Source organism: Somniosus microcephalus, chromosome 1 (genome assembly GCF_052327205.1).
Source record: "Somniosus microcephalus isolate GS21.2 chromosome 1, FLI_Smic_1.0, whole genome shotgun sequence".
Classification (NCBI taxonomy): domain Eukaryota; kingdom Metazoa; phylum Chordata; class Chondrichthyes; order Squaliformes; family Somniosidae; genus Somniosus; species Somniosus microcephalus.
The window spans coordinates 141315803-141332882 of NC_140987.1; positions in this window are offsets into that span (position 1 = coordinate 141315803).

Genomic DNA, 17080 nt, shown 5'->3' on the forward strand with positions numbered 1-17080 from the left:
TTTCTCCACTTCACCTGAAGAAGGAGCAGCGCTCCGAAAGCTTGTGATTTCAAATAAAGCTGTTGGACTATAACCTGGTGTTGTGTGACTTCTTACAGTTATATATAACGGCAAGGAAACGCCAAAAATGGACCTATATGTATTGCCAGATGGAGGAACACCACTACTAGGGCGTGAATGGATCCGGAAGATACAGTTAGATTGGCATTCCATACAAGCACTGACTGTAGATGCCAAAAAGGATGATGACGTCACACCTGGACGACTGTCAAAAATGCTAACTGATGCAAAAGAAGTGTTCCAGGAGGGACTCGGAACACTAAAAGGCATAACAGCGATGATCAAAATAGAGGAAAATGCAAGACCAAAGTTTTTTAAGGCCAGACCGGTGCCTTATGCGATCCGCCCAGCCGTCGAAGCAGAGCTGGAAGGTTTGGAACGTTCTGGAGTACGGTCCAAAGTGGACTGGAGCGAGTTGGCTACACCCATCGTTCCTGTAATGAAGAGGTCGTTGAGTAATACGCCTGGGGAACCAAAGAAGGTTCGCATCTGTGGGGACTTTAAGGTGACAGTGAACCAAGTCCTTCACACGGTACAATATCCGTTTCCGCGGATTGAAGATATTTTCGCCTCACCATCTGGAGGAAAACGCTTCACTAAGATTGATCTGGCCCAGGCGTACCTGCAAATGGAGGTAGAAGAAGCCTCGAAACAGTACCTCATGATCAACACTCATAAAGGTCTCTACCAATACAACCGGCTGGTGTTCGGGGTAGCATCAGCTCCGGCTATTTGGCAAAGGGCAATGGATCAAGTCCCGCAAGGGATTCCAGGGACGCAGTGTTATTTGGACGACATCCTGGTCACGGGCGAAAATGACAGTGATCACCTCGCCAACCTGGAGCAGGTGCTCACCAGATTGAAGGAATATGGGCTTCGAGCTAATCGCCACAAATGCGAGTTTTTCCAGAAGCAGATCTCGTATTGTGGCCACGTTATTGATGAAGAGGGGTTACATAAGTCCCCTGAAAAGATTAAGGCAGTAGTCAAGGCTCCAGCACCGGAAAATGTGTCACAACTGAGGTCGTTCCTCAGGCTGGTGAACTACTACCATAGGTTCTTGCCGAAGTTGTCTACAGTACTACACCCACTGAGCACCCTACTGCAAATGGGGGTACCATGGAAGAGGAATGACGAATGTAAACGAGCTATCCAGAAGTGCAAAGAATTGGTCACATCAAAAGAGGTGTTGGCTCACTTCAACCCAGCACTAACAATTCGGTTGGCGTGTGATGCATCACCCTATGGAATTGGAACGGTGCTGTCGCACAAATTCCCGGACGGCTCGGAGAGGCCAGTAGCCTTTGCGTCTCGGTCACTAACCTCAGCCGAGCGTACCTACACCCAGATTGACAGGGAGGCCCTCAGCCTAGTGTGGGGAGTGAAAAAGTTCAACCACTATCTGCACGAGCAGAAGTTCACCTTGCTGACTGACCACCAACCACTTGTCTCCATCTTTAATCCAAAGAAGGGCATTCCGGTGATGACTGCGCAATGGCTACAAAGATGGTCCCTTTTTCTAGGGGCGAACCAAAATGAAATAGAATATAAGGGCATGAAACAGCATGGAAACGCTGATGGGCTATCACGCCTGCCACTGCCTACTGCGGAGGAAGCACCAGCAGTGGACCCTGTCAAAATATTTTATTCGACTATAATTGAACGCTTGCCAGTAACTAACACGGATATAGAGAAGGAGACCCGAAATGACCCGACACTGTTTCAGGTATATGACTTGAAGGTTAAGGGATAGCCAACACATGGCGACTCACTGTTGCCAGCATTCTCATCCAGAAGAGAACAGCTGTCAGTATGCCAGGGGACCTTGATGTGTGGATCCCGAGTGGTAATTCCACTCAAGTTAAGGGAGAGAGTGCTCAATGAGCTTCACGAAGGCCATCTGGGAGGGGTGAAAATGAAAAGCCTTGCTAGGGCTTATGTGTGATGGCCGGGGATCGATCAGCAAATCGAGGACCTGACAAAGAGCTGCTCAGGATGCCAGAAGGTCCAAAATGGACCACCACATGCCCCTCTACACCCATGGGAGTGGCCCTCCTCTCCATGGCAACGGGTGCATATTGATTTTGCTGGTCCATTCATGGACTCAATGTTTTTAATAGCCGTGGATGCGCACTCGAAATGGCCTGAGGTCATCAAAATGTCCTCCACCACCACGGAGAAAACGATTGCAGTCCTACGGACCATATTTGCCAGGAACGGCTTGCCAGAGCAGATTTGCTCTGATAACGGACCACAGTTTGTGTCCGAAGAGTTTTGGAAATTTATGAAAAGGAATGGGGTAAGGCATTACACATCCGCCCAGTATCATCCAGCCACAAATGGATTGGCTGAGAGGTTCGTACAAACCTTTAAAAAGGCAGTAAGGGCCATGTGCGATGACGGCATTCCACTGCAGCATAAGGTGGACAATTTCCTGTTAGCCTACAGAAATGCGACACATGCAGTCACCAACCAGACCCCGGCCATGATGTTCTTTAACCGAAGGTTGAGATCTCGTCTGGATTTGCTCAGAACAAATGTACGAAGAGATGTTGAGAATAAGCAATTCCAGCACATCAATGAGAAGCCGACAAGAAGCTGCAATGTAGGGCAACCAGTCTTGGCCCGCGACTACCGAACAGAGAAATGGCAACCAGGAACGATATGCACACGGCAGGGGCCACTAATGTACACAGTGGATGTTGGGGAGAACATTGTGAGATGCCATGTCGACCAGATCCTAGAGTCACAGGAACGAGTCAACCCCATGTCTCGCATACCTGGTGATGAACCCGGCATACAGGTAGCATCTACCCCAGAAACAGTAGCATCGGAAGCTGATGAACCAACCGACGACAGGGGGCCAGAATCGCCTCCGCACCAAGAGCAAGACACTCAGGAAAGGCGCTATCCAGAAAGGATCAGGAAGCCACCCCAAAGACTGAATTTATAAATGGACTATTTTCAGTTAATGTTGCATGTTAAAAGTGTTAATTGTTAAATGAATGTTATGGTACTGTGAATCTAAAAGGGGAGGAATTGTAGTGTATGTACCTTTAAGGGGAGAACTACTTTTTACAGCTCCTGTATACTGTAGTACCAGCAGTGACCACACCTGTATATAAACCCTGAGTAGGGATCTGTACTGTTAGTTTTAGAGTAACCTCATTCAGTAAACACCTGTTGATTGTTCCTCTGCAGTCTCTGTCTATTTATTGAAGGACACACAACATCAAGATACATGGATTTAACAGTTAACAGGCAGTTTTTAGCCTAATCCCTATTTTAAAGCTTGAAGTGTGGGGTTCCCGACGGCTCCAAACCATGCCAAGTTAGAGGAGTCAAGCCGTCGGGTTGAAGGACTTGGAGGGGTCAAGATGTCGGTGTTCAGGTGAGTGATGGGTGCATGAGTGCAAAGGTAAGTGTGTTTGGTGTGTCTAAAGTGTGTAAAGAAGTTTAAATTACCTGTACTTACCTTTTCAGCCTTCCTTCCTCTAGGTTTCGGGAGTCCATCATCTAACCGGCACTGAAAGCAGAATGGCTGCGAACTGTCAAAAGTGACAGCCTGCAGCTTTCTGTGCCGGTGAGATTTCTAACTGAGTCTGTGTAGAAGGACTCAGGTTAGATGTAAGACTGTCAGTGTTTGACAGCTTCAAATAGCTGTGAAACACTGATATTTCCTTTGTCAAAACATCTTGACAGATGAAATTTCGGTCTGTGACATCACCTGTTGCCGGATGGCCCTTAATTGGCCTGCTGAGCCCGCTGGGTGGGCTCAACAAGGTCAATCAAGTTAAACTCGCGTGGATTGGCCGCATCTCAATGGAGGCGGGACTACAACATCAAAAGTTGTAGTCCCGCCTCCTTCCCGACTTCTGAATGAAAATCACCCCCAATATGTCCGACAGCGTCAGGGGGGCATTTTTGCAGCGGTGCCAGCGCAAATTAAAGGGGCAGGCATCTGGTGGACTTTTTTTTGGGCTGACTGCCAGCACCTGCCCCTTCCCCTTTTTTCCTCAGGGTGATCGTTCAGCCCGGCACTCCTCTTGAGTGTTGGGCTGTTTTCACGGCACCCCGCTCCCCGGTGGACCAGCAGGGCCCCGGTGCGTGCAGCGCTAGGCCCCTCACCTTTACTCAGGGGAGGAGGCCTCCAATGATGTGGCACTATGTGCTGACGCGCGTGGCGTTGTTGCATGTAGCATCGCGATATTCACTGGTAGCACCCCAGGAAGGAGGTGGAGCACTTCCAGTAATGCTTCACCTCCTGCTTGCAGCGTTACAACTGAATTTCAGGCGGAGGGGCGCTAATTTTTTCAGGGCGCTAAGGTGACGTTAGTGCCCCAAAAGGGGCGACACCCAATTTCCCCCCCCCAAACTGATTATACTCTGATTGGTGGGATGTTCCCCAAGTCCCTCTACTGGGTCCTCAGCTTTTTAGAATATGTATCAATGACTTGGATGAAGGAATAGAAGTTGTATATCCAAGTTTGCAGATGGCACTAAGTTAGATGGTACAGAAAGTTGTGTAGATGGGAACATGAAGACACAAAGGAACATGACAGATTAGGTGGGCAATACTATGGCAGATAGAGTTCAACGTGAGGAAGTGTTTCATCTACTTTGGATCTAAGAAAGACAAATCAGAATATTTCTAAATAGCGAGAGACTAGGAACTGTGGAGGAAGATCGGTGTCCGGGAGCACAAATCACTAAAAGCTAGTGCACAGGTGCAAAAAGTAATCAAAAAGGAAATGGAAGGTTGGCCTTTATCACCCGGGCGCTAGAATACAAAGGGGATTAAGTTATGCTTCCATTATACAGAGCCTTGGTCAGACCCCATCTGGAGTATTGTGTTCAGTTTTGGGCATCGCACCTCAGGAAGGATATTTTGGCCTGGGGAGGGGGGAGGGGTGCAGTGCAGTTTCACCAGAATAATACTAGGCTTAATGGGTTAAATTATGAGGACAGGTTGCATAAATTTGGCTTGTATTCCACTGAGTTTAGAAAGTGGTGGGGTGATCTAATTGAGCTGTTTAATATGATAAAAATTATGGAATAGGGTAGATACCAAGAAGCAATTTCCTCTGGTGGGGTATACAGAACAAGGAGGCACAATCTTAAAATTAGAACAAGGAATTTTAGGAGTGTAATCACGAAGCACTTTTTCACATGAAGGGTAATGAAAATCTGGAATTCCTTTCCCTAAAATCTTGTGAATGCTGGGTCAATTAAAAAAAATTCCAGATTGAGATCGACAGATTTTTATTAGGTAATGGTATCGAAGGATATGGATCAAAGCGGGTAAATGGATTTGAGGTACAGGTCAGCTCTAATCTAATTGAATAGCGGAACAGGGTTGAGGAGCTAAATTGCCTACTCCCGTTCCTGTGCATAATTTACTTAATTTGAGTTAGGTGTTGCAAGATCTTAACACTATTTAGGGAGATTCAGATGACTTTATAAACTACTTACACTTCACTCATGGGTTATGATATTGGTTGAATTTTTGCATTGATGTTGTCTTCTAGCTCACTTCAAGGTTTTTATTTTATTCAGATTTATCTCAGTACTATGTATTTATAGTTTTATGTACTTGTCAGTGCATAGTTAGTTATGTTGGATAGAGGTTTCTTTAAAACAGTCTGCCCTGATCTACTACTTTTTTAACCATCCCCTTTGTTGCGTTACTTTACATGCAGAAGACACTATAACATGAACTGAGCTGTCAAGCACATGACCAATGTATCTATCCCAGTAATAGGAAGGATTTGTCCAATTATTTTCTCCTGGGAGATGTCAAAATAAATCTAATACATTCACCCTGTCCACTTATATGTTGTGACAAGCATTGCTATAGTAACTGTGCCACTTAAGAATAGAATTTTGAAAATTTGTATGTTTACAATTTAAATAATACTTTGGTTAAGGTGCACAACAGTGGCAACTAAATATGATTAACCTGTGAGTTATCTTAAGATCAATAAACAAATTGCTTGTTAATCAAGATATTATTATTTATAGGAGAAATTTCCTAATCACATAATACTCTTCAACGAATCGCTAGAAACTGTAAATTGAAATTACCACCTGTCAATGCAGTAACAAAAATAGATGTGCTATAATAATGACAATATAAGAGATCAGTAAAATATTATCAGGTATAATTAATAAGATGATAGTATTACTATAACTAGCACTGTTAGTACCATTAACCTTCTATGTTAAGAAGTTAGGGCAGCTTCACAAATGGCAGCCACAGTTATAAGTGTTCAGTTTGAAGTATATAATTATTCATCTCATCACTTCACTACATAGGGGATTCTTCCTCTGATCATTATTTCTAAAAGTTATACATAGATTCAAAATGAAAATATCTATGATTTTACTGGAAATAATGATCAAAACAAACCTTCATAAAAACATTTATGATCCCACTATATGTAACAACTAGAGCAATTCATAGAATTATAGAATCATAGAATGATACAGCACAGGAAGCCTTTCAGCCCATCGTGCCTGTGCCAGCTCTTTGAAAGAGCTATCCGATTAGTCCCATTCTCCTGCTCTTTGCCCATAGTCCTGCAATTTTTTTCCCTTCAAATATTTATCCAAATCCTTTATGAAAGTTATTATTGAATCTGCTTCCACCACCCATTCAAGCAGTGCATTTCATATCATACCTCACTGCGTAAAAGAGTGTCTCCTCATCTCACTGCTGGTTCTTCTGCCAATTACCTTAATTCTGTGTCTGCTGTTTACCAACCCTTCTGCCACTGGAACCCATTTAGCCTTATTTATTCTATCAAAACCTTCATGATTTTGAATACCTCCATTAAATCTCCCCTTAACCTTCTCTACTCTACAGAGAACAAACCTAGCTTATCTAGTCTCTCCACATAACTGAAGTCCACAGTGTGTAGCCCAGTGATATATAAAGATTTAGCATGATTTCCTTGCTTTTCTCTTTAAAGCCAAGGATCCTGTACACTCGCTCGTGAAGTTCGTTTCTTAGTAAAATATAATTGATAGTCAATTAATGAATAATCCAGTTACACAACTAGGTTAATCTAGTTATTTACTTATAGTTGAGGGTTTTTCTCAGGCCATATGGAATAAGGGAAATATAACTATCAATTCTTGGATATCTTCATACAAAAGCTAAGTACATAGAAACATAGAAGATAGCAGCAGGAGTAGACCATTCAGCCCCTCGACCCCGCTCCGCCATTTAATGAGATCATGGCTGATCATCCAAATTCAGTACCCTCTCCCTGCTTTCTCCCCATATCCCTTGATCCCTTTAGCCTTAAGAAATATATCTAACTCCTTCTTGAATATATTTAATGAATTGGCCTCAACTGCCTTCTGTGGTAGAGAATTCCACAGGTTCACCACTCTCTGGGTGAAGAAATTCCTCCTCACCTCTGTACTAAATAGCTTAGCCCTTATCCTTAGAATGTGGTCCCTGGTTCTGGACTCCCCTGCCATCAGGAACATCCTTCCTGCATCTAGTCTGTCTAGTCCTGTTAGAATTTTATAAGTTTCAATGAAATCCCCTCTCATTCGTCTAAACTCCAGCGAATATAAGCCGAATCAACCTAATATCTCCTCATACGTCATTCCTGCCATCCCAGGTATCAGTCTGGTGAATCTTCGCTGCACTCCCTTAATGGCAAGTACATCCTTCCTCAGATAAGGCGACCAAAACTGCACACAATACTCAAGGTGTGGTCTCACCAAGGCCCTGTACAATTGCAGCAAGACATCCTTGCTCCTGTACTCGAATGCTCTCACTATGAAGGCCAATATACCATTTGCCTTCTTAACCGCCTGCTGCACCTGCATGCTTACCTTCAGTGACTGGTGCACAAGAACACCCAGGTCTCGTTGCACTTTCCCTTCTCCCAATCTATTGCCGTTCAGATAATAATCTGTCTTCCTGTTTTTGCCACCAAAGTGGATAACCTCGCATTTATCCACATTATATTGCATCTGCCATGCATCTGCCCAATCACCCAACATGTACAAATCAAATTTTAAAAAATCAACTTTTATTGTCATTGTTAGTGCACAAGTGCAGTACAACGAAATGTAGGCTTGCGGCTCCCGAGAGTGTACATTTGGATTAAAACATTTAAACATTCAACATACATTTGGCTTGTAGTATATTAACATATAAATATAACCATAATAAAGTGCATTGGCAGATGTGCAGGCTTTAGAGTTTATTTGTGGAGTTCAGTAGGATGACAGCCCTGGGAAAGAAGCTGTTCCTAAATCTGGTCGTACGGGTGCGAATGCATCTATAGCGTCTCCCAGATGGCAGGAGGGCGAACAGACTGTGGCTGGGGTGGGTAGGGTCTTTGATGATGGACTGTGACCTCCGTAGACAGCGTTTCTGGTATATGTGCTCTATGGTCGGTAGCCGGGTGCCGGTAATGCGTTGGGCAGTTTTGACTACCCGCTGCAGGGCTTTCCGGTCATAGTAGCTACAGCTGCCATACCATACTGTGATACAGTTTGTCAGGATGCTCTCTATAGTGCAGCGGTAAAAGTTAGCGAGGATCAGGGGTGACAGGTTACATCCCTTCAGCCTCCTTAGGAAATATAGGCGCTGCTGGGCCTTCTTCACCAGAGAGGAGGTGTTGAGGGACCAGGAGAGGTCTTCCGTGATGTGGACTCCGAGGAACTTAAAGCTGTCCACCCTTTCCACCACAGCCCCATTGATGTGGATGGGGGTGTGACTTCCGCCTTTGGACTTCCTGAAGTCCACAATGATTTCTTTGGTTTTCTTGGTGTTAAGGGCCAGGTTGTTCTCGGCGCACCACTTCACGAGATGCTGGACCTCCTCCCTGTAGGCTGACTCATCGTTGTTGGTGATCTGGCCTACTACCGTGGTGTCATCCGCAAACTTGATGATAGTGTTGGAACCATTAACAGCCACACAGTCGTGGGTGAAGAGGGAGTAGAGGAGGGGGCTCAGCACACATCCTTGTGGGGCCCCTGTGTTCAGGGTCAGGGGGGGGGAGGTGTGGTTACCTAATTTGACAGACTGTGGTCTGTTTGTTAGGAAGTCCAGGGTCCAGTTGCAGAGGGAAGTGTTCAGGCCAAGAGTTTGGAGTTTGGTGGCCAGCTTGTTGGGGACGGTAGTGCTGGATGTGCAGTATGGCGTCTCATTAGACTCCATACTGGAGTTTCTCTGCATCCTCCTCGCAGTACACATGCCCACCCAGCTTTGTGTCATCTGCAAACTTGGAGATATTACATCTAGTTCCCTCATCTAGATTATTAATATATATTGTGGATATCTGGGGTCCTAGCACCGATCCCTGCGGTACCCCACTAGTTACTGTCTGCCACCTGGAGAAAGATCTGTTTATTCCAACTCTTTGCTTCCAGACTGCCAACCAGTTCTCTATCCAAGTCAGTACATTACCCCCAATCCCATGTGCTTTAAATTTGTATGCTAATCTCTTATGCGGGACCTTATTGAAAGCCTTCTGAAAGTCCAAATACACCACATCCACTGGTTCTCCCTTATCTATTCTACCAGTTACATCCTCAAAAAATGTCAGTAGATTAGTCAAGCACGATTTTCCTTTTGTGAATCCATGTTGACTTTGTCCAATCCTGTCACTGTTTTCCAAGTGCTCTGCTATTACATCTTTTATAATGGACTCTAGCATTTTCCCCACTACCGATGTCAGGCTTATCGGTCTATAATTCCCCATTTTCCCTCTACCACCTTTTTTAAATAGTGCAGTTACATTAGCTACCCTTCAATCCATGGGAACTGTGCCAGAATCTACAGAATTTTGGAAAATGATCAGCAGTGCATCTACTATTTCTAGGGCCACTTCCTTAAGTACCCTAGGATGTAAATTATCAGGCCCTGGGGATTTATCGGCCTTCAATCCCTTCAATTTCCCTAACAACATCTCCCTACAAATACTGATTTCATTCAGTTCCTCCCTCTCATTAGACCCTATATTCCCCGACATCTCTGGGAGTTTATTTGTGTCCTCCTTTGTGAAGACAGAACCAAAGTATGTATTTAATTTTTCAGCCATTTCTTTGTTCCCCATTATAAATTCCCCTGATTCTGACTGCAAGGGACCTATGCTTGACTTCACCAATCCTTTTCTCTTCCCATATCTATAGAAGCTTTTACAGTCAGTTTTTATGTTCCCTGCAAGCTTACTCTCATACTCTATTTTCCCCCTCTTAATTAAACCTTTTGTCCTTCTTTGCTGAATCCTAAACTTCTCCCAATCCGCAGATTTGCTGCTTCTTCTGGCCAATTTATATGTCCTCTCCTTGGATCTTATGCTATCCCTAATTTCCCTTGTTAGCCACGTTTGCGCCACCTTTTTGTTTTATTTTTATGCCAGACAGGGATGAACAAATTCGGTAGTTCATCCCTGCGATCTTTAACTGTTTGCCATTGCCTATCCACCGTCAACCCTTTAAGTAACATTCCCCAATCCATCCTAGCCAACTCGCGCCGCATAACATCATAGTTTCCTTTATTTAAATTCAGGACACTAGTCTCTGAGTCAACTACTTCACTCTCCATCTTAATGAAGAATTCTTCATATTGTGATCACTCCTCCCCAAGGGGCTTCGCACAAAAAGATTGCTAATCAATCCTTTCTCATTACATAATACTCAGTCTAAGATGGCCTGATCTCTAGTTGGTTCCTCAACATATTGGTCCAGGAAACCATCCTGTATGCACACTAGGAATTCTTCCTCCACAGTATTGTTACTAATTTGGTTAGCCCAATCTCTATGTAGATTAAAGTCACCCATGATAACTGCTGTGCCTTTATTGCATGCATTTCTAATTTCCTGTTTAATGCCACCCCCAACCTCAGCATTGCTGTTTGGGGTCTGCATAGAACTCCCACTAACGTTTTCTGCCCCTTGGTATTTCTCAGCTCTACCCATACAGATTCCACATCATCAGAGCTAATATCCTTCCTTACTGTTGTGTTAATCTCCTCTTTAACCAGCAATGCTACCCCACCTCCTTTTCATTTTTGCCTGTCCTTCCTGAATATTGAATACCCCTGGATGTTGAATTCCCAGCCTTGGTCACCCTGGAGCCATGTCTCCGTAATCCCAATTATATCATATCCGTTTACATCTATTTGTGCAGCTAATTCATCCACCTTATTACGAATGCTCCTCGCATTAAGACACAAAGCCTTCAGGCTTGTTTTTTTAACACTCTTAGAACTTTTAGAATTATTATTTACTGTGGCCATGTTTGATTTAAACCCTTGATTTCTCTGACTGCCACTTTTGCTTTTCTCCTTCCTGTCATTTGCTTCTATCCTTGTTTCCCTTTCCTCTGTCTCCCTGCACAGGTTCCCAACCCCCTGCCATTTTAGTTTAAACCCTCCCCCACAGCACTAGCAAACACTCCCCCTTAGACATCGGTCCCAGTCCTGCCCAGGTGCAAACCGTCCAGTTTGTATTGGTCCCACCTCCCCCAGAGCTGGTTCCAATGTCCCAGGAATTTGAATCCCTCCCCCTTGAACCATTCAGCTAGCCACATATTCATCTGAAATATCCTTCTATTTCTACGCTGACTAGCACGTGGCACTGGTAGCAATCCTGAGATTACTACCTTTGAGGTCCTATCTTTTAATTTACCTCCTAACTCCCTATATTCAGCTTTTAGGACCTCATCCCGTTTTTTACCTGTATCGTTGGTATCTATATGCACCATGATCACACTCCCCCTCCAGAATGACCTGCAGCCGCTCAGAGACATCCTTGACCCTTGCACCAGGGAGGCAACATACCATCCTGGAGTCTCGTTTGCGGCCACAGAAATGCCTATCTGTTCCCCTTGCAATAGAATCCCCTATCACTATAGCTCTCCTGCTCTTTTTCTGCCCATCCTGTGCAGCAGAACCACCCATGGTGCATGGAAGTTGGCTACTGCTGCCTTCCCTCGATAAGCCATCTCCCCCAACAATATCCAAAGCATTAGACCTGTTTGAGAGGGGGATGGCCACAGGGGTCCCCTGCACCACCTGCCTGCCACTACTACTCTGCCTGGCGGTCACCCATTCCCTCCCTGCCTGTGCAGCCTTTACCTATGATGTGACCAACTTCCTAAATGTGCTATCCACAATGTCCTCAGCATTGCGAATGCTCCAGTATGTATCCATTTGCAGCTCCAGCACCGCAATGCAGTCTGCTAGTAGCTGCAGCTGGATACACTTCTGGAAAAAATGGTCATCAGGGACACAGGAAGTGTCCCTGATTTCCCACATAGTGCAGGAAGAGCATGCCATGGGGCCGAGCTGTGCTGCCATGACTTACCCTTTAATTAATTAAAATTAAATTAAATCAAATCAATACCACCAATTACACTACAATTAAATGCTATACTCAAGGGCCCTTGTTTACTCGCACTCCCCGCTACACAACAGAGACCTTAGAAACTATAAACCACAAAAATTAAGTTTGGAGAAAAGTGAGAAAGAGAGAAATATTCACCAACCAATCACTCACCTGCTTTCTGGTGATGTCACACTTCAATTACTTTTTACTTATTTACACTCACTGGTCTGTTGTAGCCCTGGCTCACCTTTGAAATCTCCCGAGGTTTGGCGCTCTCCAGCCGCTCTCGCTCACCTTTGAAATCTCCCGAGGTTTGGCGCTCTCCAGCCGCTCTCGCTCACCTTTGAAATCTCCCGAGGTTTGGCGCTCTCCAGTCGCTCTCGCTCACCTTTGAAATCTCCCGAGGTTTGGCGCTCTCCAGTCGCTCTCGCTCACCTTTGAAATCTCCCGAGGTTTGGCGCTCTCCAGCCGCTCTCGCTCACCTTTGAAATCTCCTGAGGTTTGGCACTCTCCAGCTGCTCTCGCTCACCTTTGAAATCTCCTGAGGTTTGGCGCTCTCCAGCCGCTCTCGCTCACATTTGAAATCTCCTGAGCTTTGGCGCGCTCCAGTCGCTCTCGCTCACCTTTGAAATCTCTCGAGGTTTGGCGCTCTCCAGCCGCTCTCGCTCACCTTTGAAATCTCCTGAGGTTTGGCGCTTTCCTGCCACTCTCGCTCACCTTTGAAATCTCCCGAGGTTTGGCGCTCTTCAGCTGCTCTCGCTCACCTTTGAAATCTCCTGAGGTTTGGCGCTCTTCAGCCGCTCTCGCTCACCTTTGAAATCCCCCGAGGTTTGGCGCTCTCCAGCCGCTCTCGCTCACCTTTGAAATCTCCTGAGATTTAGCGCTCTCCAGTCGCTCTCGCTCACCTTTGAAATCTCCCGAGGTTTGGCGCTCTCCAGTCGCTCTCGCTCACCTTTGAAATCTCCCGAGGTTTGGCGCTCTCCAGCAGCTCTCCCTCATCTTTGAAATCTCCCGAGGTTTGGCGCTCCCCAGCCACTCTCGCTCACCTTTGAAATCCCCCGAGGTTTGGCGCTCTCCAGCCACTCTCGCTCACGTTGGAAACCTCCCGAGGTTTGGCGCTCTCCAGCCGCTCTCGCTCACCTTTGAAATCTCCCGAGGTTTGGCGCTCTCCAGTCACTCTCGCTCACCTTTGAAATCTCCCGAGGTTTGGCGCTCTCCAGCCGCTCTCACTCACCCTTAAAATCCCCCGAGGTTTGGCACTCTCCAGCTGCTCTCGCTCACCTTTGAAATCGCCAGAGGTTTGGCGCTCTCCAGCCGCTCTCACTCACCCTTGAAATCTCCCGAGGTTTGGCGCTCTCCAGTCGCTCTCGCTCACCTTTGAAATCTCCCAAGGTTTGGCGCTCTCCAGCCGCTCTCGCTCACTTTTCAAACCTCCCGAGGTTTGACACTCTCCAATCCCTCTCGCTCACCTTTGAAATCTCCTGAGGTTTGGCGCTCTCCAGTCCCTCTCGCTCACCTTTGAAATCTCCCGAGGTTTGGCGCTCACCAGCCGCTCTCGCTCACCTTTGAAATCTCCCGAGGTTTGGCGCTCTCCAGCCGCTCTCGCTCACTTTTCAAACCTCCCGAGGTTTGACACTCTCCAATCCCTCTCGCTCACCTTTGAAATCTCCTGAGGTTTGGCGCTCTCCAGTCCCTCTCGCTCACCTTTGAAATCTCCCGAGGTTTTGCGCTCACCAGCCGCTCTCACTCACCTTTGAAATCTCCCGAGGTTTGGCGCTCTCCAGCCGCTCTCGCTCACCTTTGAAATCTCCCGAGGTTTGGCGCTCTCCAGCCGCTCTCGCTTACCTTTGAAATCTCCCATGGTTTGGCGCTCTCCAGCCGCTCTCGCTCACCTTTGAAATCTCCCGAGGTTTGCTGCTCTCCAGCCGCTCTCGCTCTCCTTTGAAATCTCCCGAGGTTTGGCGCTCTCCAGCCGCTCTCGCACACCTTTGAAATCTCCCGAGGTTTGGCGCTCTCCAGCCGCTCTCACTCACCATTGAAATCCCCCGAGGTTTGGCGCTCGTCAGCCGCTCTCGCTCACCTTTGAAATCTCCCGAGGTTTGGCGCTCTCCAGTCGCTCTCGCTCACCTGTGAAATCCCCCGAGGTTTGGCGCTCTCCAGCCGCTCTCACTCACCTTTGAAATCTCCCGAGGTTTGGCGCTCTCCAGTCGCTCTCGCTCACCTTTGAAATCTCCCGAGGTTTGGCGCTCTCCAGTCGCTCTCGCTCACCTTTAAAATCTCCCGAGGTTTGGCGCTCTCCAGTCGCTCTCGCTCACCTGTGAAATCCCCCGAGGTTTGGCGTTCTCCATCCGCTCTCGCTCACCTTTGAAATCTCCCGAGGTTTGGCGCTCTCCAGCCGCTCTCGCTCACCTTTGAAATCTCTCGAGGTTTGGCGCTCTCCAGCCGCTCTCACTCACCTTTGAAATCTCTCGAGGTTTGGCGCTCTCCAGCCGCTCTCACTCACCTTTGAAATCCCCTGAGGTTTGGCGCTCTCCAGCCGCTCTCGCTCCCCTTTGAAATCCCCCGAGGTTTGGCGCTCTCCAGCTCTCTCGCTCACCTTTGAAATCCCCCGAGGTTTGGCGCTCTCCAGCCGCTCTCGCTCACCTTTGAAATCTCCCGAGGTTTGGCACTCTCCAGCAGCTCTCACTCACCTTTGAAATCCCCCGAGGTTTGGCGCTCTCCAGCCGCTCTCACTCACCTTTGAAATCCCCCGAGGTTTGGCGCTCTCCAGCCGCTCTCGCTCACCTTTGAAATCTCCCGAGGTTTGGCGCTCTCCAGCCGCTCTCGCTCACCTTTGAAATCCCCTGAGGTTTGGCGCTCCCCAGCAGCTCTCACTCACCTTTGAAATCTCCCGAGGTTTGGCACTCTCCCGCCGCTCTCGCTCACCTTTGAAATCTCTCGAGGTTTGGCGCTCTCCAGTCGCTCTCGCTCACCTTTGAAATCTCCCGATGTTTGGCGCTCTCCAGCCGCTCTCACTCACCTTTGAAATCTCCTGAGGTTTTGCGCTCTCCAGCAGCTCTCACTCATCTTTGAAATCTCCCGAGGTTTGGCACTCTCCAGCCGCTCTCGCTCACCTTTGAAATCTCCCGAGGTTTGGCTCTCCAGCCGCTCTCACTCACCTTTGAAATCTCTCGAGGTTTGGCGCTCTCCAGCCGCTCTCGCTCACCTTTGAAATCTCCCGAGGTTTGGCGCTCTCCAGCCGCTCTCGCTCACCTTTGAAATCTCTCGAGGTTTGGCACTCTCCAGCCACTCTCACTCACCTTTGAAATATCCCAAGGTTTGGCGCTCTCCAGCCGCTCTCGCTCACCTTTGAAATCTCTCGAGGTTTGGCGCTCTCCAGCCACTCTCACTCACCTTTGAAATCTCTCGAGGTTTGGCGCTCTCCAGCCGCTCTCGCTCACCTTTGAAATCTCCCGAGGTATGGCGCTCTCCAGCCGCTCTCGCTCACCTTTGAAATCTCTCGAGGTTTGGCGCTCTCCAGCCGCTCTCGCTCACCTTTGAAATCTCTCGAGGTTTGGCGCTCTCCAGCCGCACTCGCTCACCTTTGAAATCTCCCGAGGTTTGGCTCTCCAGCCACTCTCGCTCACCTTTGAAATCTCCCGAGGTTTGGCACTCTCCAGCCGCTTTCACTCACCTTTGAAATCCCCCGAAGTTTGGCGCTCTCCAGCCGCTCTCGCTCACCTTTGAAATCTCCCGAGGTTTGGCGCTCTCCAGCCGCTCTCGCTCACCTTTGAAATCTCCCGAGGTTTGGCGCTCTCCAGCCGCTCTCGCTCACCTTTGAAATCTCTTGAGGTTTGGCGCACTCCAGCCGCTCTCGCTCACCTTTGGAATCCCCCGAGGTTTGGCTCTCCAGTCACTCTCGCTCACCTTTGAAATCTCCCGAGCTTTGGTGCTCTCCAGCCGCTCTCGCTCACCTTTGAAATCTCCCGAGGTTTGGCACTCTCCAGCCGCTCTCGCTCACCTTTCAAATCTCTCGAGGTTTGGTGCTCTCCAGTCGCTCTCACTCACCTTTGAAATCTCTCGAGGTTTGGTGCTCTCCAGCCGTTCTCGCTCACCTTTGAAATCTCTCGAGGTTTGGCGCTCTCCAGCCGCTCTCGCTCACCTTTGAAATCTCCCGAGGTTTGGCGCTCTCCGGCCGCTCTCACTCACCTTTGAAATCTCCCGAGGTTTTGCGCTCTCCAGTCGCTCTCGCTCACCTTTGAAATCTCTCGAGGTTTGGCGCTCTCCTGCCGCTCTCACTCACCTTTGAAATCTCCCGAGGTTTGACGCTCTCCAGCCGCTCTCGCTCACCTTTGAAATCTCTCAAGGTTTGGCTCTCTCCAGTCGCTCTCGCTCACCTTTGAAATCCCCCGAGGTTTGGCGCTCTCCAGCCGCTCTCGCTCACCTTTGAAATCTCTCGAGGTTTGGCTCTCTCCAGTCGCTCTCGCTCACCTTTGAAATCTCCCGAGGTTTGGCGCTCCCCAGCCGCTCTCGCTCACCTTTGAAATCTCCCGAGGTTTGACGCTCTCCAGCCGCTCTCGCTCACCTTTGAAATCCCCCGAGGTTTGGCGCTCTCCAGCCACTCTCGCTCACCTTTGAAATCTCCCGAGGTTTGGCGCTCTCCAGCCGCTCTCGCTCACCT